General features: G+C 47.0%; 1 pseudogene; it reads right to left on the bottom strand.

The window, feature by feature from the left end:
• Positions 1–1,362: 1,362 nt before the first annotated feature.
• On the bottom strand, positions 1,363–1,830 carry LOC100974402 (interferon-induced transmembrane protein 3-like; annotated as a pseudogene).
• Positions 1,831–20,739: the final 18,909 nt, after the last annotated feature.

Here is a 20,739-nt window from a genome sequence, read left to right as displayed (position 1 = left end):
ATGAAAATATTAGGAGCCCTCATCCCTGTGGATAAGCAGGCCCTACTCGCACTGCAGTCTGGACACACTGCAGAACCCTCTCTTGCTGTCTGCCTACTCAAAACTGGCAGCGTTCTAAGTCATCTAAGGAATGAGTCAGAGCAGTATTAGCAAGTATGCTAAAAGCTGCCTCCAAACTCCAAAGGGACCCACCAGGCATTGTGTCTATTTCTTAGCAGTAAGATTTGTAAGGTACAACAACTTGTCCTTTACTTTAGAGGAAATGTACTAGCACGCCCCAGACCACTATATCCACGCAAACTTCACCAATGTGGCAGGTCTGCAAATCTCTGTAGGGCTTATATGTCTTTCCAGGGTATTTAAGGTACTCACTGCAGCCTCTGACTCCTGGGTTCAAGCAATTCTCCTGCCTCAGCCTCCCAAGTAGCTGGGACTACAGGTGCATGCCACCACGGCTGGCTAATTTTTGTACTTTTAGTACAGACAGAGTTTCACCATGTTGGCCAGGCTGGTCTCTAACTCTTGAGCTCAGGTGATCCACCCGCCTTGGCCTCCAAAAGTGCTGGGATTACAGGCATGAGCCACTGCACCTGGCGAGATTGTTTTACTCTTCAGTATATGAGGGAAAAGACCCACTATCATTTACCATCTAGGACTAATGGAACACTCTTTTTTTTTTTTTTTTTTTTGAGATGGAGTCTCGCTCTGTCGCCCTGGCTGTAGTGCAGTGGCACGATCTCTGCTCACTGCAAGCTCTGCCTCCCAGGTTCACACCATTCTCCTGCCTCAGCCTCCCAAGTAGCTGGGACTACAGGTATCTGCCACCACGCCTGGCTAATTTTTGTATTTTTAGTAGAGGCAGGGTTTCACCTTGTTAGCCAAGATGGTCTTGATCTCCTGACCTCGTGATATGGAACACTCTTAAATATTTTAAATCTTTTTTTTAAAAAAACTTACAAAAATAAAAACAAAGGGAGAGTGAAGAACAACTTTATTATATATTCTAAAAAGAATTTAAACATAACAAACCTAAATTTTTATTTCTTATTTTCCTGGTTTGGAAGGTACATACTTTAAATGGACAACAGTCTCTGAATACACCTAAATTCTCATCAACTGCTATGCATGGACCAGGAACACATGCATCTTATAAATACAGATTTCAGATTCAAAATGCATCTCTATTGGATTCTAGCTTCTCATCATTTCTGATTTTCCTTCTTGCACTTGCAAACTCAAAGTGCAATACTTTAAGAATTTTTTTAAGCAGGAACATGTGTACTTTATTGAATGCCATTGTAGAAAAGTGTGTGAGGTTAAAGGGCTGATACAGGACTCGGCTCCAGGGGCAGGTCGAGGAATAGAAGGTGGAGTATGTGTGTGACAGGTCGTGGGCAGAGCTCCTGGCCTGGATGCTGCCTCCTGTTCTATTGATAGACTTGGAAGATCAACACTGGGATGATGATGAGCAGAATGCTCATGAGGATGCCCAGAACCAGGGCCCAGACGTTCAGGCACTTGGCAGTGGAGGCACAGGTCTGGGCCGCCGGTTAGGTCGCCAACCATCTTCCTGTCCCTAGACTTCATGGAGTAGGTGACTGCTATGAAGCCCAGGCAGCAGGAGTTCATGAAGAGGGTGTTGAACAGGGACCAGACAACATGGTTGGGCACAGAGGTCTCGCTGTGGATGTGGATCACGGTGGACCTCGGGGGAGCAGAGTTGTGGGGTGCCCCCAGCACAGCCACCTCATGCTCCTACTTGAGCATCTGATAGTCTAGGGGGCAGCCAGTGTTGGCGGGAGTGAAGAAGGTTTGGGCAGTGTGGTCCATGGTTACTCAAAGACATTTTTGAAATTGTTAATGGCTTATAATTTTGTTGAAGACAACACAATAAGAAAACTGTAGACTGGGTTGGGCATGGTGGCTCACACCTGTAATTCCAGAACTTTGGGAGGCCAAGGTGGACAGATTACTTGAGCCCAGGAGTTTGAGACTAGCCTGGACAACATAGTGAGACCCCATCTATGCAAATAATAAAAAAAATTAGCTGGCCATGGTGGTATGCGCCTGTAGTCCAAGCTACCCAAAAGGCTGAAGCAGGAGGATCACCTGAGCCCAGGAGGTTGAGGCTGCAGCAAGCTGTGATCACACCACCACACTCCAGCCTGGGTGACAGAGTGAGACCTTGTCTCAGAAAGAGAAAAAAAAGAAGAAAGAAAACTACAGGGTGATACTACACTGATGATTTATAATATTTTTTCATCATCCTCCTAGGCAATTCCATCATCATTCCATTTTCTTATTATTTTAGTCTTTTCAGCATAGCTTAGAATAGTTAATAAGTGATGAAGTAATTTCTAGGCTGAGGAAATGGCAAAATTTTTCAAGAGATAGGAAAAATGAGATCATACAATTCCATAATATATCTTAGATTTAAGAAGGTGTCCAATGGGCCCGTGTGGTAATTGCAAGATAAAGCAATATTTTTCTATTTAAAAATAACATACAATTTCTCTTTTTTCTTTGGAAGATCTCTAAGGAAGAATAAAAGCCATGAAATGTCAATCCTTACAACAGAACTGCTCAAAAAAGAAACTAACTAGAACCCTGATTCCATCCTAAGAATTAGGATACACTTACCAAAAGCCCTACTCTCAAATAAGAGCCTTAGTGCAGTGGCATATAGCTAAGTCTTGAATTCTGAACCTTGAGGTAAAATGTATTAGGAGAAAGTGACTGGGACTGTTGGTACCATATTAGTTGGGGTAAGATAAGCTGCTATAATATGAGAAGACCCTAAAATGCAGTGTCTTTAAGAGCAAAAAAGGCAAACATATTCCTGCTCTCGTTCATATCCAAGGTGAAAGTTTACAATTGGCAGGTATCTTGACTCCATGTAGAGATTCAGGGATTCAGGTTTCTTCCATCTGGAGGCTCTGACACCCCTTGGGAACATGTTATCACTCTCATGGTTGAGGACTCAGCTGGAGGGAATGGGCAGAGCTCACAGAGAAGACCCAGCCACTTTCTCAAGGCTTGGCCTAGAGAGATATGCATCACATTCTATTAGTAAGAACAAGGTCACATGACCACTCTCAGCCCCAAGGGAGGCTGGGACTTGTGGTCAGGCTATATGCCCATGAAGGGGAGGAGAATGAACATTGGTGCACAGCAAGCAGTCTCTGCCACAGGGAATGACACGATCCTTTGATCATAGCAAACAAGTCCATTTCATCTCCTAAAGGTAAGAAATAATTGGACTACATTACAAAGCAGTAACTCTGGCTGGGCACGTTAGCTCACACATGTAGTCCCAGCATTTTGGGAGGCCGAGGCGGGCAGATCACTTGAGGCCAGGAGTTCAAGACCAGCCCAGCCAATGTGGTGAAACCCCGTCTCTACTAAAAATACAAAAAAATTAGCCAAATGTGGTGGTTCATGCCTGTAATCCCAGCTATTTGGGAGGCTGAGACATGAGAATTGCTTGAAACCGGGAAGCAGAGGTTACAGTGAGCCGAGATCGTGCTATTGCACTCCAGCCTGGGCGACAGAGCAAGATTCTGTCTCAAAAAAGTAAAAAATAAGGCCAGGCGCAGTGGCTCACACCTGTAATTCCAGCAGTTTGGGAGGCTGAGGCGGGCGGATCACCTGAGGTCGGGAGTTCAAGACCAGCCTGAACAACGTGGTGAAATCCATTCTCTACTAAAAATACAAAATTAGCCAGGCATGGTGGCGCATGCCTACAATTCCAGCTACTTGGGAGGCTGAGGCAGGAGAATCGCTTGAACCCAGGAAGGAGACAGAGGTTGCAGTGAGCCGAGATGACACCATTGCACTCCAGCCTGGCGACAGAGCGAGACTCCATCTCAAAAAAATTAATTAATTAATTAATTAATTAAATTTAATTAAAAATCAGAAATAAATAGAAAGCAGTAATTCCTAGTGGGTCAAAGTTGAGAATCAAAATCACCATGGAAGCTCTTTCTCATTTAGTTTTACTGAATCAGATGCTCTGGGAGACGACCCAGGCAAATACATTTGTCTTTTTTTAGACGGAGCCTTGCTCTGTTGCCCAGGTTGGAGTGCAGTGGCGAGATCTCGGCTCACTGCAACCTCTGCCTCCTGGGTTCAAGCAATTCTGCCTCAGCCTCCCGAATAGCTGGGATTACAGACACCTGCCACCACGCCTGGCTAATTTTTTTTGTATTTTTAGTAGAGACAGGGTTTCACCATGTTGGCCAGGCTGGTTTTGAACTCTTGACCTCAAGTGATCCACCCGCCTCAGCCTCCCAAAGTGCTAGGATTATAAGGCATGAGCCACCATGCCTGGCTGGCAAATACATTTTGAATAAATTCTCTAGGCAATTCCTCTATGATTAAGATCTTCTGTTCATTAGAGTAAGAAAGGTAAATCCAGTGTCTAAGGAGTCCCTTTCTGTAGTTAGAGGCCTTGTGTGGGGATTTGCCTGGCTATGGTTTGTGTCCTCATGGGATTCCTGAGATTGTATCATATCCCAGCCTGCAATCCCCTCCCCAAGCCCAGATCTGGCCCTTAGCAGGCTCTGAGTAATTGTTTAACGTATTATTTTTACTCTCACAACCGAAAGAGTGGGGAGTCCTCTGAAATGCCATTAAACTAACAGACAGAAACTCTGTATGCCCCTTGACTCAATCTGGTTTCAAAAATAAGCATAAATAAACCATCTCAGAGAAAAGGCATTTCAAAAGTGTCCCCTCCCATGAAGTGAAACCATCACTGTGAGGCCGGAGACTCCTGAATAAGCTGAATGATGCAAAACTGTAACACCACTCTCTGCAACAGCCCTGTGCACAGCAACTACCTCCACCCCGTCCCCAGTGGGTGGGACTCTCTGGAGCAGAGCTCCCCCAGCTTGAATGTGAAATTGCAGATCCTGCTTCAGTAGATGTGGGGGCAGGTGCTGAGATGCTGCACTTCTAACAGATTCCCAGACATGGCCAATGTCACTGGTCCACAGACCAGGCTTTGAGTACTGAAGTTCTAGAATGCAAATGAGCAGGCAAAGGTAAGCTGTCTTAGAGCAAATGCAGAGACTCCCACCTGGCAGCTGAATCCATAGTTTACTCCTTCCCATGGGGTCCTCTTTCCTTCCTATTTCCAGCCTCTTGTCTTTGGGGACTGGACAGATTTCTGTTCAAAACTTGAGGGTCTTATAGCACCCAGAGATGTGACCTAAGGTGAAAGGTGAAATCCGGAGCTTGGAGTCCTTTTCTCTAAGGGAATTATCTTCAAGCATCCTCTGGATGGAACAGAGACCTAATGAAGTATTTTCTCAATGACCCCAAGGCCAAGAACCTCAGAACAGGCAGAAGGAGATTGTTCTCTCCGGCATAAAGAAAGGAACTGTGGTGGATTTCCTGGGTCCTGTTCATTTGCGACATTTAACAGACTTTATGTCTGGACCATATATATTCCCAAGTTCAAGCTGAATGCACTGAATCTCTCAGCTGGGAAGAACCGTGGTGTCCTGGTTCAAGGATCTATTTTCCTGATTGAGACAGACAGGCAAAAAATAACCTAAGGCCACAAAGTTAATACTATTTCCATGTTTCTGGGCTTCTAGCCTAGGCCTAGAGGTTTTCCCAAGAAGTCACACTGCCTACCAGACTTGTAGGAATAGAGGACAAGCTGCATGCCCAGCCATCTCCCTGCCTGGCAGCTAGGCAGAAGGGACTATTGGCCACGGGCCATCCTGGGTCCCCTGACTTGACCCCCAAGCTGCTTGCCTTGCAGAATGCCCTGTTTAATGCTTTATTCCTCCCAGTGTTTCATTATTGATTCAGCCCCTCGCTGCCGGGTCTGACCAAGTAAGCTGTGAGCGTTTGTCTAATGTCAATTTCATCAAAAATGCAGGAGTTGGGGTTTTACTCGTCTGCGCGCTACCTAGACGGTTTAAGTCGATGATTAGTGGTTTCTGTGAGCCAAAGAGGGCGCTGGCAGCCCACAGGCTGGCTTCTGGCTTCTCTGAAGCAATGCTGGGTCCCCAAAGCTCTGGAGAACCCAGCAGCCTCCATCTCGTTAAGGTGGGGATGAGGCTTGGGATGAGGGGATTGACTGACGTGGAGAGTTAGGAGGTTGGGAGTGGTTTTTTCAAACAGTTACCAGCCAAGTTTAAAAACAAATTCAGCAATGCATTATTATGTTGTCATTAAATATTACAGATGCAAATCTAATGAGAAAGAAAAATGTTTATTCTTTCATCTATTTAAAAATGTTTATTGAGCACCTATTATGTGCTAAGCACTAGACTAACAGAGGTTAATGAGGCTTACAAGGTTCTAATTCTCATGGAGCTGAAATTCCATTTAAGAGAGAAAAATCAGGCTATAAAATAGAAATAATAATAGTAACAGTAAAGGTTTACTGAGTACTCACTATGTGCTAGGTAATATGCTAAGCACTTCACATAGAGAATGCTTCTATTTTCAAGGTATATTTTTAAAGCCTGTATGTATATCTGCTCATAGAAAAAAGACAGGAAGGAAAAAGCATTAAAAGACATTATCCTCAGATTGTAAGTTTATGGAAGACTTTTATTTTCTTCTTTTTACTAATCTGAATTCTCTAAATTTTCTTGGAGGAAAGGCATGTTCATGTGTTGCAACCTTAAGGAATCAGTCATGAGAACTTGAACCAGAGGTAAGAAAAATGTTTAAATTAAAAAATTAATGAACTAATTAATTAATTAAAAAAGAAAATAGTCAGAGAACCTTAAAATGCTTCTCATTTGCTGCCTGATGTCTCCAGGCTCCAAGTATATGAGGCGAGGTGCTGGCCTGCTCCAGCCACTCTGGGTTCTGTCCCAGCTCGGAAATTCACCGCCTCTTCCTCCCTGGAGGATGGAGTCACTGGAGAACCCTGATACTGTGGTCCAGCACCGTTTGGCTTGTGGTCAGGGCTCGGGAAGGGCTGAAGCATCTGAAGATTGAGCCTGTGGAAAGGAACCCTTTAATGCAATGTCCCCAGATGGGCATTGGGAGCCCCACTCCCTCCTGGAGGTGTGCAGGTGCCAGGATCCAGCCTTTCCTACTAATGAAACTCCAATCAGATCCTGACAGCAGGGGCTGCTGGCCAGCCCCACTGGACCCCTGCCCTGGCCAGGGAAATGGAGGACGACAGCTATGCCACTGTCTGAAAATCCTGGTGCCCCTGAAGGCCCTGCTGGGCTGCTCTCTGGCTCTGGTGTACCCAGAGGGGAGACAGGGGATGGCTGCCCCACAGTGATCACGGTAACCCTAACAACAATGTTACACTTGGGGAAATCCAGCTCTGAGTTCTTGACACACAGGGAGGCCTGACACCAAACACTTGACATTTCTTCATTCATTCATTCAATCTTCAGTATTATCATTATCATCCTCCTTTTACCTATATGGAAACAGAGACCCAGAGAGGTCAAGTCACTTGCCCAAAGTCACACAGCCAGGGAGCGTAAGGCTGGAAGGTGGACTCCAGATCCCACACCCTAACCATTCAGCAACACTGTCTCCCATTATCTGTCTGAGATCTCTGGGGAGAGCGCCATAGAAGGCTGTCCCACCAGGACTGGACACATGAGGAGGAGAGCAGCTCTGGTCCCCGAGGAGGCAGCAGAACACTGAGTAAAGGGTAACAGGCAATGGGTGTCAGGCAGTCCTGGCTTTGAATCCTAGCCTAGACACCTACTCACTGTGTGACCTTAGACAAGTCATTTTACCTCTCTGGGGCTCTGTTCTCTCATCTCTGCAATGGAGATGTAATGCCTAACTTTTCAGATGGCAGGCAGGTTATTTTCAACACAGAAAATTACTAGTATTGATTGAACACCTGCTACATATGCCAGAAGCTGTGCAAAGCACATCACATGTGCTAGTTAACCTTTTTAATACCCTAGGACACTGTGATTATCTCCACTTTACAGATGAGAAATCTGAGGCTTAAATAGGTTAAGTACTTCAGAAGGTTACCAGAAGGAAGCAAAGCCAAGACGTGAACCCATGTCCTCTAAGGGCACAAGCCCTAGGCTCAGCCCATCTGCCATATGTGCCACCTCTGCATCAAATGAAATGATGCTTGCCAAGGACTCATGTCAAGTAACCAGTGCTGTCATTGCATGGCCACAATGTGGACAGAGAAAATGCATTTGCATCTAGCCCAGCGCCTGGCACTTTGGGAGCCCCAATAACTGTGTGTATTAATGGTTCCAGTTGTCTCAGGCATGGCAAGGCTACCTGCAGCAGCCAAGACCTCTTCGCCTCTTTGTTCAGCCCAGTGAGGGCTCCTGGGGAAGCAAGCAGGTCCCATCTCCCCAAAACTCTACAGTTGACTAGGGAAGTGAAGAAAGACACAGCTGCAGCAGTTACATAACTGCTTCCTCCTCCACAAACCAATGAGAGCAGATAGGAGCCCCTTGAACCCCTTCCAGCCCTAATGCACCTCCAATCCTGCACAGGATTGGCATGAGGTGAAACATAAAGAATGTGGTTCAAGTGCTGTTTTATCAAAAATGTTCCTAGGCCCGGGCTGCCCACAGAACTTTTTCTGTACAAGCATCACCAGGGGGCCCAACATCCCTCTCAGGACAGCAGTAGATCTTTAGGAGGCTCTAGATCCTGGTGTCCCAGGGTGCAAGAAGTGCGTGTTTGTGTTCTCCATTCATCCTGCATTGACCCTATATTTAAAGGCCAGTTGCTTCCCTGTGTCCATCAGAGGCTTCCAGAGCTCCTGCCTGATTCCACGTGGACTAAATCCATTGTCAAATTCTCCCGGCCCCCTAGACCTGCATAAAAGACAGATTTGTTACAATTGGAAGGGACCCTACCAACATCCCATTGTGATCTATTCACTTTACAGATGACCAAACCAAGGCCCAGGGAAGTTAAGTGACTTGGCCAAGGCCACACAGCTAGTGAATGATGTCACTGGAATTAGAACCCATATCTCTTGGCACCTAATTCAATACTGCTTCTGTCACTGACCTGTTTCCTGAGCACCCAATAAATGGTAATTATGTATTGCCTGATAAATGATGACTCCAGACTTTGGGTCTTGGTGATGTTTCTTGACCCTGAATCCGAGAGGTCTTGCACAGGCCACAGAGGATTCTTGGGTGGTAGCATTGCACAAAGCAGAAGGGAAACTTCTGGAGGAAGGCCATACCTCTTACCTCCACCCTCAGGATAGAGCCACATGCTCAATGCATTCCAATCCAGGATCCAGTTCTTGCTCTGCCATCTTAGGCTAGTCATTTCCTATGTGAGCCCCCAGTTCATCTGCAAAATGAAGAGGAAAATTCTTTATGGGCTCATTGAGAGGTGATATAGCTTGGATGTTTGCCCTCCACATCTCATGTTGAAATCTGATCCCCCATGTTGGAGATGGGGCCTAGTGGAAAGGGTTTGGGTCATGGGGATGGATCCTTCATGAACGGCTTCATGCCATCCTGCAGAAATGAGTGAATTTTTGCTCTACTAGTTCACAGGAAAACTGATTGTTAAAAATAACCTGGCACCTTCCTCCCCTTTCTCTTTTGCTCCCTTCCTCTCTCATTATGGGACACTCTATCTCCCCTTCCCCTTCTGCCATGATTAGAAGCTTCTGAGGTCCTCACCAGAAGCAAACATTGGTGCCATGCTTCTTGTACAGCCTGCAGAATTGTGAGCCAAATAAACCTCTTTTCTTGGTAAATTACCCAGTCTCAGATATTCCTTTATAGCAATCCAAATGGACTAAGACAGGAGGAATAAGTGAAATACCACATAAAATGTAGGGTGCAGTACCAGACTCAGGACATGCTCAGAACAGGCAGGGCCAACATCCTCTTGGTCCCAATGTAGACAGGTTTGTGTGAGAAGATGAAAAATAGGATCAAAAGTAAGTCATCAGATCTAAGACAACATTGATCATAAAACACACCATGAATGTATGCACCACTCAGAATGGAAAACACTGCAAAATAAACTATGACTCAATGCTTTCTCATCACTTAGAATTTTGATTACATGCTTAGAGAAAGCTTTTTCAACTTAGACGTGGGTTTTCATCTATCCCTCTTGCACATACATAAAATGAAATAAGGCACCTAAATTTGTTACCATCTCCCTTAAACTGCTTCACATTCAAAGCCAGGCTCTTCTGAATTCCTTTCAACTTAGAGTCATTGGAGTTCCTGTTTTCCCACACAATATTGTCCTCTTACCTTCAAGAGCACTGGTGATGTGGCATTTTCCAAATGATTCCATGAAAGAAGAAAAAGCGAGGAGTACTGGGTTCTTACCCCAGCTTTGTCATCGTGTGGCGCTGGCTCACTTTTGTGTTTTTTTGGTTTGGGGGGTTATTTTTTGTTTGTTTGTGGGGAGTTTTTTGTTTTATCTTTTTTTTTTTTTTTTTTTTTTTAAATAATAGAGATGGGATCTTGCCAAGTTGCCCAGGCAGGCTGGTCTTGAACTCCGGGGCTTAAGCGATCCATTGGCTCACTTTTGACTCCTGTGTTGGGCAACGCTGCTAAACATGTCAGAGTCACCATTTTCCCACATCCCTCCCACAACCATTTTGTTCCTAATTTCCCCTCGGATTTTCTACCAAGCCACTCCCTCCCATTCTGCAAGTGTTGATACGAAAGCTTTTCATGTTTGCCCAGGCAACAGCAACTGTAAGACACCACTAATCGTAAGACGCATGAAACTCCAGAGGTGTAAATACATGGAAATATTTGCTTTATAGAATGACTGATTTTGAAAACAACATTTATTAAGGCCCCACTATGAGCCAGGCCCCATGCAACATTTCGTTTGTTTGAGTTTATTATCATTCCTTTATAGATGAAGACACAGAAGCTCAGAGAGGTAAAGCAATTTGTCCAACGTCACACAGCTAATAAGTGACAAAGCCAGGATTGGAGGTGAGGTCTCTTTGGCCTTGTCACCATAGAAGAGATGGATCCTTTCCCAGGTATTTCCTCCAACCTGACTTCTGAGTCCAAGGGGTTCCTGCAAAATTAAATCAGTCCTGACTTTGGGAAGCCCTTCCCATCTTTTGATTTCCTTATTTTAGAGAGTAATAACAATAGTTCTCTGTGCCAGGTGTTATTCTAGCCACTTTATGTGCCCTAGCACACATAATGTTCCCAAGTCCCTAATGGAGTGGGTTCTATCCTTAGCCCCATTTCACAGATTAAGAAACTGAGGGGGTGCAGAGAGGTAATGCCAGGTACACAGCTAGGAAAGGGAAGGGCTGGGATTCAAACGCAGGCAGTTTGGCTCCAGACCTCCCTCTCCTAGCCCACCCCACCCACCATGTCCCCAGACTAGCACAGGAAACCCTCTGCAACCCCAAGCCCCCTCCCCATCCCCATTGCCCTGAATCCTGTTGACTTTCGTGGTGGCCAGGCCCCGCTCCCGCTGTGCTGTCAGGCTCAAGGCAGATGGATGGCCTTCCCTGGCTAGGCTTGGCTTCCCAGTTTCTTCACACTGGACCCAAACACAACACAATCTAGCGGCCCTGGCTGCTCTTCAGAAAAATACGCAAGGCGGGTGTGGAAAGAAATCTAATTAGAATTCCTTAGAGCCCCAGCAATCCCTCTTATTAAATTAGTCCCCTTTGAAGTGGAACTCGGCTCATTATAATAATTTGAATGCTGAGGAATTGTCTTATATGTTCCTGTCTGAGAAAAATTGCTTTTACAATTGCATTTATGCATGTCCTGGTCTCTGTCCATTGGGACAAAGGACAGCTGTCGATGCTAAGTGGTTCCTGCTTTTGGAGAAGAGCTTGGGGAGGGTCCGGGGGATCTGCTGCCCTGCGGGCTGGAGCTGCTAAGGTGCAAGTGGTAGGAGCTCCACATACATGAGGGGGACAGGCTGCGTAGGTTTCCTCCAACATCTCAGCCACGGCCCACATCAGAAAGCTATACCAGGACATGGAGGCTGGTGGGGAACTTTAGAAAGTTCAGGTCAACGTTTTCACATGGACTGAATGACCCAGAAAAAGAGATGTACAAATACAGACCTCCTGGCCTGCATCAGCCTCTCCTAGCTACAGATACCAGCGCCCCACCCCCGGAGATTCTGATTCTTCAGGTCAGCAGAGGGGTACTAGAATCTGTGCTTTTTAAAGCTCCCCAGGGTAATTCTGAGATGCAGCCAGGTTTGGGCCCCACTAGCCTGGGGTGACTGGGGACCCTGCTGCAGTGCCTTAGCCCTGATGTTACAATTGGAAGGGACCCTACCAACACCCCATTGTGATCTATTCACTTTACAGATGACCAAACCAAGGCCCAGGGAAGTTAAGTGCCCCAAAGGGAGCCCCTGGACAAAACAGCATTCTCTACTGTTACAGAAGGGGATCCAAGGACTCCCCGTGTTACAGAAGGGGATTCAAGGACCCCCCCCAACTCCGCCGGCCCCCGTTACAAACGGGGATTCAAGGACCCGTGAGCCGGCAAAATGCTGCAGGGTCTGTTTGGCGGCTGATTGTCTTTGTTGCCCTGGAGTCTGGGAGAACCGTCCCCCCAGAGTCCCTGGGGACTCCTGTCTCATACTGGCCTGCTTCCAGACACCTCTGGTTCACTGATCACATTTTTGTGCCCTTTATTGAGGACATAAACAGCAGGTAATATTTGCCCTGAAAGTCCTAAAAGAAATGTGGTTTTTGGGATTCTGACATCTGCCCATCCTTTTTGACGTAGTTCAAGTCTCACCTCCTATTAAAAAAAAAAAGAAAAAAGGCCGGGTGTGATGGCTCATGCCTGTAATCCCAGCACTTTGGGAGGCCAAGACGGGTGGATCACTTGAGGTCAGGAGTTCAAGACCAGCCTGGCCACATGGTGAAACCCCATCTCTACTAAAAATACAAAAATTAGCCAGGCATGGTGGCGGACGCCTGTAGTCCCAGCTACTTGGGAGGCTGAGGCAGGAGAATCACTTGAACTTGGGAGGCGGAGGTGCAGTGAGCCAAGATTGCACCACTGCACTCCAGCCTGGGTGACAGAGGGAGATTCCGTCTCAAAAAAAATTAAAAAATCCTTTGCCAAATACCCCAGCCCCATACCTGCCCCACGCCTGCCCCATGGCTGCTATCCCTTTTCTGGCCCCTACAACCCCTATTCTCCGTATTGACCCCCGGGCCACCACCTGACCATGTCCCTGGCTCCCTGTGGCTTCTCACTCTCCCTGACCTCTACACATTATTGGTGCTATGGGGATTCGAAGCCAGCAGTTCAATTTTATTGCGTGCTGTCTATAGTAAATGGAGCCCCAAAATGGATCTTCACAAAAGCCAGCCTGGACCAGGGTCTTCATCGGAGATCTGATCTATTGTCCCTTAGGACATCCCGGTGGGCCACTGGAAGCTCAAGGACCAGGGCCCATCATTCCCTCTGTATAGATGAGGAGCCTGAGCCCCAACCAAGGTCACACATGCCAGAGTCCCTACTCTTGTCCTCATCCTTCATCCACCCATCTGGCTTCTTGTTCCCTCTGAGTAAGCAGATTACTGCAGGGGTGTTCTTGCCTCCTGAGCAACTATTTCCCACCCAACAGATCTTCTGAGAAGATTCCACATGTGCCCCCCCACCCCACCCTCTTCCTGCAGAGGAAGGAGCTGTGGAGTCAGAGGCAGCTCCAACCCCCTGGGCTGGTCCCAGAGAGTGTGGCCTGGACAAGGCTCTGTGCAGTGGCAGATCATAAGAAGAAGGGGACACGATGTTCTTGAAAAGAATCATGTCAGAAAAATGACTTAGTCTCAAGGGTCCTTTGTGCTCAATACAGTTTCTCTCCAAGTCACACCCGCTTCCCTTCCTGACCCAGGCAGGGACTCCACAGCTTGGGGGTAATGAGCTACCAACAACAGGGTTTTTCCAGTGACTCTTGTTCCTACATCCCCTTGAATATGATACCCTAAAAGAACAGATCCAAATATCCAATTTCTGAAGATGTTTTCACCAATGATCATTAGTCTAACCCTGACATGGAATAAATCCAACCCTTGCACTAGTTTGCAAAGAATACTCCTGCTGTGACATTCCAGATGATGTCAAAGGCTAGCAAACCCAACAGCTTGCAGCAAAACAACCACAGGGTGCAGCCTTTCAGACTACTCTGCTTCCTTCTTCTGGTCTCCCATCCAAACCCTTAATTACCATCTATCCACACTGCACTCTACTGTGAGACACACATACTGCAAAACCAGAGACTCAAGACTCAGAAGGCATTTTCCAAAGCCTTCTGAATCCCTTCCATTACCTTTAACTGTGAGGTTGCCAAAGCACATTTGATCACTTGTGACCCCTTTATCCTTGCAACAACCCTAGGGCAGATTTCATATGAACTTGGCATCACATACGCTTGGGTTCCGGTCTTGGCTCTGCTACTCTATGACTTTGGACAAGTCATATACTCTCTAAGCCTCAGTTTCTGTATCTGTAAAATGGGAATGATAATGCCAGCAGGTTTACTCTAAGGGTTTACTGAGATTGATATGTAAATGTCTTATCTCAGTGCCTGGTAGAGATTGACTACAATGAATGTTAAGCATTATTATTAACCATCATCATCATCATCATCAGTCATCATCATCATCATCATTATCTTCCATTTTACAGATGAGAAAACTGAGGCTCAGAGGGAAAGTGGTTTCCCAAGAGACACACAAGTACATGAGGAGTCCCAGAGGCAAATATATCTCTCTGATTCTACCTTCTGAGCCCTTTTTATTCAATGATGCTGCGGAGTTCAGCCTTTAGGGTGAATTTAGGAACAAAGACCCCTAACAAAACAAAGGCTCAGAAAAGATCAAGATCGAATAAGATAAAGTGACAAGAGGACACCACAAAGGATCCAGGTGAAGAGGGAGATCTCCATTGATTCCTGCCATAGCTCCTTATTGACACAAAAACACAAAGGAACATTAGGAGAAAAAAAAAAAAAGATTGGACGGGAGAGTGGAGGTAGAAGAACAGGAACCTTAGAGACTGAGGAAGGGAGCTGGAACATTAAACACCAAACCTGTCCCAAATCCACGGTCCCGCTCAATGCTCCCTAAGTTAGGTAGACCCTCAGCACCAGCCCCTTTGTGGATGGAGAAATAGCTGATGATCAACGCAAAGGACTAAGCACTGCTGCCAGAAGCCACCAGCCCCAGAGACAACAGAGGCTCCCAAATTTCTAGCCTCTGATCTCTGCCTCGGAACATTCTTGGGTCAAAATAAATGTGGGAACCCTATGGTGGAGTCTTGAAGCTGGAAAAAAAATCCAACATGTCGCCCAATGCAGCCCAGTCCTTCCAGGCAAAACCACACCAGAACTATTCCCGACAGATGCTAATTAGATGAATGGTTTTAAATTAAATAATAGGGAATGGGCAGAGCGAAGGGTGCCAAGGATCATTGAAACAGAAATGCTGTCCAGGGAAAATAGTGGTAAAGACCAGAATTCCTTATGCACACACAAAGGAAGCGCAACACAGGTCGGGACTTGTTTAGACCCCAGGGACTGATGATGGAGCAGAAGCTACTCGTCCCCAGGCAACCACGCGAGAGCTTTGGCCTGGGCCCCTCCGATTTTCAGCCAAGCTGCTGGTGTCTTCCTCCCCTGAAGGTTCACCAACTACAGGAGAAGGAAGAGGCCTTAAAGCCCTGCAAAGGCCATCTCTCCAGCTTCATCTCCTCCCCTCCAGCCTCCCTCTCCTCTAAGGCCAACACATAGTACTGCTTTCCGTTCTTAGAATGCGTCACACTTTCCCTCCTTTGCAAGTGCAGTTCCCTTTGCCTGGAACATCATTCCCTCAGTCACCTCTCACTCCCGGTCCTCTTGCTAACTCCTACCCTTCCTGCATGCCTAGGCTTAATCCTGGGAAACCATTTGCCACCCCCTTCCGCAAAAAGGCACAGGCTCCTTCTGCCAGTGCCTGGAGAGCTCCTTGTGTCCCACCCCAGCCCAGAGCATGTCAAAAAGAAGAGATGAATGCCAATTTCCCATAGTGTGGTCCACCGCTTCCATTTTTGAGGCAGAAAGTAATGAGCAGTGGGTATCTAATGTGCCCTTAAATATCTTTTTCTGTTTTTTTTGTTTGTTTGTTTGTTTTGAGACAGGATCTAGCTCCATTACCCAGCCCAGATCTAGCTCTGTCCGCCGAATGGTGTGATCACAGCTCACTGCAGCCTCAGCTTCAACTGCTTGGACTTAAGCGATCCTCCCACCTCAGCCTCCTGAGAAGCTAGGACCAGAGCCATCCACCCATGCCAAGCTAATTTTTAAATTTTTTTGCAGAAACGAGGTCTCACTATGTTGCCCAGGCTAGTCTTGAACTCCTGGGCTCAAGCGATCGTCCCACCTCAGCCTCCCAGAGTGTTGGGATTACAGGCATGAGCCACCGTGCCTGACCAAGATCTTTAAATAGTAATAAAACAGACATTTATTAAGTGCATCTCATGTGCTGTGCGCTGTGCCAAGTGCCTACACTCCCCATCTCAGTTAAGCGCACACCACTCCATGGGCAGGCAGCTGCCATCATTATCCCTTTCTCATGGTGGGGAAGTGAAGATCAGAAAGGCTGAGTAACTTGCTCAAGATCACAAGTCTGGACTTGACTGCAGGTCTGGCTGATCCCAGAGCCCAGATCAAGAGCCTCCCCTGGTGCCTCTCCCCTAAAACCACCTCAGAAACCCCCTGGTGTGTAACTCTAAACCATGCCTGCGGCAAACTCAGCCCATTTCCTCTTCTCGCATCTTAAGCCCAGATGGGGTCTGAGTGACACTTATCTCATACCCTGTCATAGAGCTGGAGCCCCACAGGAATGTGGAACTCCCCACGGACAGAGGGCAGGAGGAAGTGACCGCCGGCCGAAGGGGGCTTGGTCCCCTGGGTCCAAAGGTGCCGTCTGGCCCTGGCTGCCACATGCCTCGTGTCCACAAAGCAGAAGTCACAGGGACAGGGAAGGAAGCCCGGCAGGCAGACTGTCATCACAGGTGGTGTGTCCTCCTATCCAGGGACAAGCAGAACTAGCCAAGATTGCCTTCTCCATGCAGCCTCTCCTGATTCCACACTTGTGACTTCATGTTCCCAGAGCGCTGTGCTGGCACGTGTGCTATGATCTTGACTCTGTATGCACCCCGACGCCCAGCTACAAGCAGCTCTACCCTTACCTAACCTTTAAATTGCTCGATTGCCTCATCTGTAAAAACAGGGATGTTAATAGCACCTGTTTCACAGGGTTATTGGAAGGTGCGTGTACATATACACACACACACACACTCATCAATATAGATGAGTATAGATTGTGTGTATGTATACATGCTTAGAACAATTCCTGGCATATAGTAAGTGCTTAATGAACATTACCTATTCTTATTCATGTTAAGTGGCTATGACAATGTGCCAGGGAAGGACATCACTTGTAATGACGGGGGATAACACCTCCTACAAAATCAAGTTGAGGTTCCCCAAAACTGGTCTGTGAAACAGCCTCCAGGGGGCTGTTTGTTAAAGAGACAGATTCTGTGGTCCCACTCCTAGATCTAATGATTTTAAGTCTCTGAGATGGAGCCCAAGAATTAATATTCTTACAACCTGTCCAGGTGATTAGAACAATCAGCCAGGGGCTGGGCACGGTGGCTCACGCCTGTAATCCCAGCACTTTGGGAGGTCGAGGCGGGCGGATCACGAGGTCAGGAGATTGAGACCATCCTGGTTAACAAGGTGAAACCCCGTCTCTACTAAAAGTACAAAAAATTAGCCGGGCGCGGTGGCGGGCACCTGTAGTCCCAGCTACTCGGGAGGCTGAGGCAGGAGAATGGCGTGAACCCGGGAGGCAGACCTTGCAGTGAGCGGAGATCGCACCACTGCACTCCAGGCTGGGCAACAGAGCCAGACTCCGCCTCAAAAAAAAAAAAAAAAGAACTATCAGCCAGGTTTGGGACCCCCTGGGCTAGACCAAGTGTTTCCCCAGCAAATGAGGGTGTGGACTCTGCTGCCATTCTAAAGCCAAGAGGGGTGCTTTCTTTCCTATCATCCATCTCTCCTTTCTTCCTCCCTTGCTTCCTTTTTTCATCAGCATCTTGAACTTCTCTCTGCGGCTGTTCTTTTGCTAGAAGAACTCCAAGTGGACCCTGTCCTGACCACGTGCACCCTAAGTACACGGAGTCCTGTTTTCCATCCACTAAATGTCGTTGACCAGTTTACTTTTCATTCCCTGCACAAATAAACGTTTGCTACAAACGTGACTTGTGCATGGCCCCTTGATGGCAGGGGCCAAGTCTGATCTACTAGAAAGATGCCTTGGAGACCATGTATTCCAACCTCTCTCTTTACCCTTGAAGAACCTAAGGTCCAGAGAGGATAAGTGATTTTTACAAGGTCACACAGCAAGCAACCAGAGCGGAGAGGACAGCTCAGGTCTCTGGCTTCTTAGCTGCTGCCCTTTCCATTGTCACAGGCTCCTGTTCAAAATACCCCAGAACCACTCATTTATATATCGATTGTGAGTATATGCATTACAAAGTTTTATTTATTGAATACTCCATGTACTAGGCATGGTGCCAACTGCTTTACCTGCATTCTGTCATTTCAGTTTCATAAACAGTTCATAAATGAGAACATTATTGTCCTCATTTCATCTCTGGGACAACTGAGCCTCCAGGAGGTGAAGTGACCTGCTCCAAACCACAGAGCTGGAAAGAGCCAGGATTGCAACCCAGGCCTGTCTGATTGCAGAGCCCGAACTCCTGGCTGTTATGCTGGTCCTTGAGCTCTTGCTTCTCACCTCAAAACCTGCCCTTCCATGTCTACTCTGTGATGCTGGGGCAGGGACCCCACAAACCAGGTTTCTGTTAACCAGCTAGTTTGTTTCCACCTACAGGGGACTAATGGGAGGCTGGAAAGGCTGCAGGAGGAAGGGACTCACTCCCTTTGCTTCCTGTTCCTGAGAGGGTCCCCCTCGCAATGCTCCTTCACCCTGGCAGGAGCAAGTCCTTCCTAAGCAGCAGCTGAATCTGCTTACAGTTTTTCCAGCAATTGCAGAAGCAGCTTCATTGCCTGTCTTCCTTAAAAGTTTGGGTCCAGGGACCACGGGGCCTCTCCTGTGAGATTAGGAATACCAGCCCCAGCTGCGCAGTACCCTCTCCTCAGAAGGCCGAGTTTCTCTAATTCCCACTTCTTCCTTTTGTTCTCCCAGCTCTAGGGGCTATTACTTCTATAATACCTCAGCGTTCTATTTTGACCCTTTTGGTTACTTAATTAACAACATCAGAGGCCCGGCCCGGTGGCTCACGCCTGTAATCTCAGCACTTTGAGAGGCCGAGGCAGGCGGATCATGAGGTCAGGAGTTCGAGACCAGCCTGGCCAACATGATGAAACCCCGTCTCTACTAAAAATACAAAAATTAGTCGGGCATGGTGACACGCACCTGTAATCCCAGCTACTCAGGAGGCTGAGGCAGGAGAATCGCTTGAACCAGGGAGGCGGAGGTTGCAGTGAGCCAAGATCCCGCTACTGCACTCCAGCCTGAGCAACAGAGCGAGACTCCGTCTCAAAACAAAACAAACAAACAAACAAAAAACAACCTCATACCTAATTAACAATATATTAAATTCTGTCTCCTTCACCTTGGCAGCCACAGGTCTTTCTGGGAGCAGCAGCTGAATCCACTTTATAGTTTTTCCAACAATTGCAGAACAGCTTTATTGCCCCCACCCTCACTCATCCAGATCCCCACACTAGCCTGCCAGTGCCTCCTCCTCAGAGGTCTGGGTTCCAGTCCGATGGGCCTGTGGACCCAGAGATATGGACACCAGCCAAGTGCACCTGATGGATGTGACCAATACATTACATGGCACAGTTTAAGTCACTAAAGATGTTTCAAATAACAAGAGGACCTGTGTTAATGGGCAGAGGGCTCAGCAGGAAGCACTTTTTTTTTTTTTTTGAGGTGGAGTCTCACTCTGTCACTCAGGCTGGAGTGCAGTGGCACAATCTCGGCTCACTGCAATCTCTGCCTCCCGGGTTCAAGCAATTCTCCCTGCCTCAGCCTCCCGAGTAGCTGGGATTACAAGTGCCTGCCACCATGCCTGGCTAATTTTTGTATTTTTTAGTAGAGACAGGGTTTCACCATGTTGGCCAGGCTGGTCTTGAACTCCTGACCTCAGGTGATCTGCCTGCCTCAGCCTCCCAAAGTGCTGGGATTACAGGTGTGAGCCACCACGCCCGGCCAAGAAGCATCTATTGACAAGCAGGACTGTCTAGAAGGAGAAAGTCTGCTCCTTGCTACAGAAAGGGCTTGGGCAGCAAACTAAGTCCAGTGGGGTAGACCAGACCTGGTGTGTGACCAACACTGCCCGTTAACACTGCCTGGGATTTCACCAAAGCGGACATACAAATGGCAAATCAGCACATGAAAAGGTGTCCAATGAAACTTCAATAAAATCACATGGTCCCAACACAAAGAAATAATCCGTGTTTGTGGTGATAGATATACTGATGACCCTGATTTTTTCATTACACATTCTATGCATGTATCCAAAAAAATCACATGTACACCATCAATTAGTATAATTGTATGTGTCAATTTTTTAAAAATTAAAAAAGCAATGAAATGTTACTACATACCTATCAGAATGGCTGAAATAAAAAATAGTGACAACATTAAATGCTGGTGAAGATGCAGAGAAACTGGATCGCTCAGATGTTGCTGGTGGAAATGTAAAATTGGACAGCCATTGGAGTTTGGCA

Source organism: Pan paniscus, chromosome 1, assembly GCF_029289425.2.
Source record: "Pan paniscus chromosome 1, NHGRI_mPanPan1-v2.0_pri, whole genome shotgun sequence".
NCBI classification, from domain to species: Eukaryota; Metazoa; Chordata; class Mammalia; order Primates; family Hominidae; genus Pan; species Pan paniscus.
The sequence above is the reverse complement of the archived record's forward strand: the minus strand, read 5'-3'. Positions and strand labels throughout refer to the sequence as shown.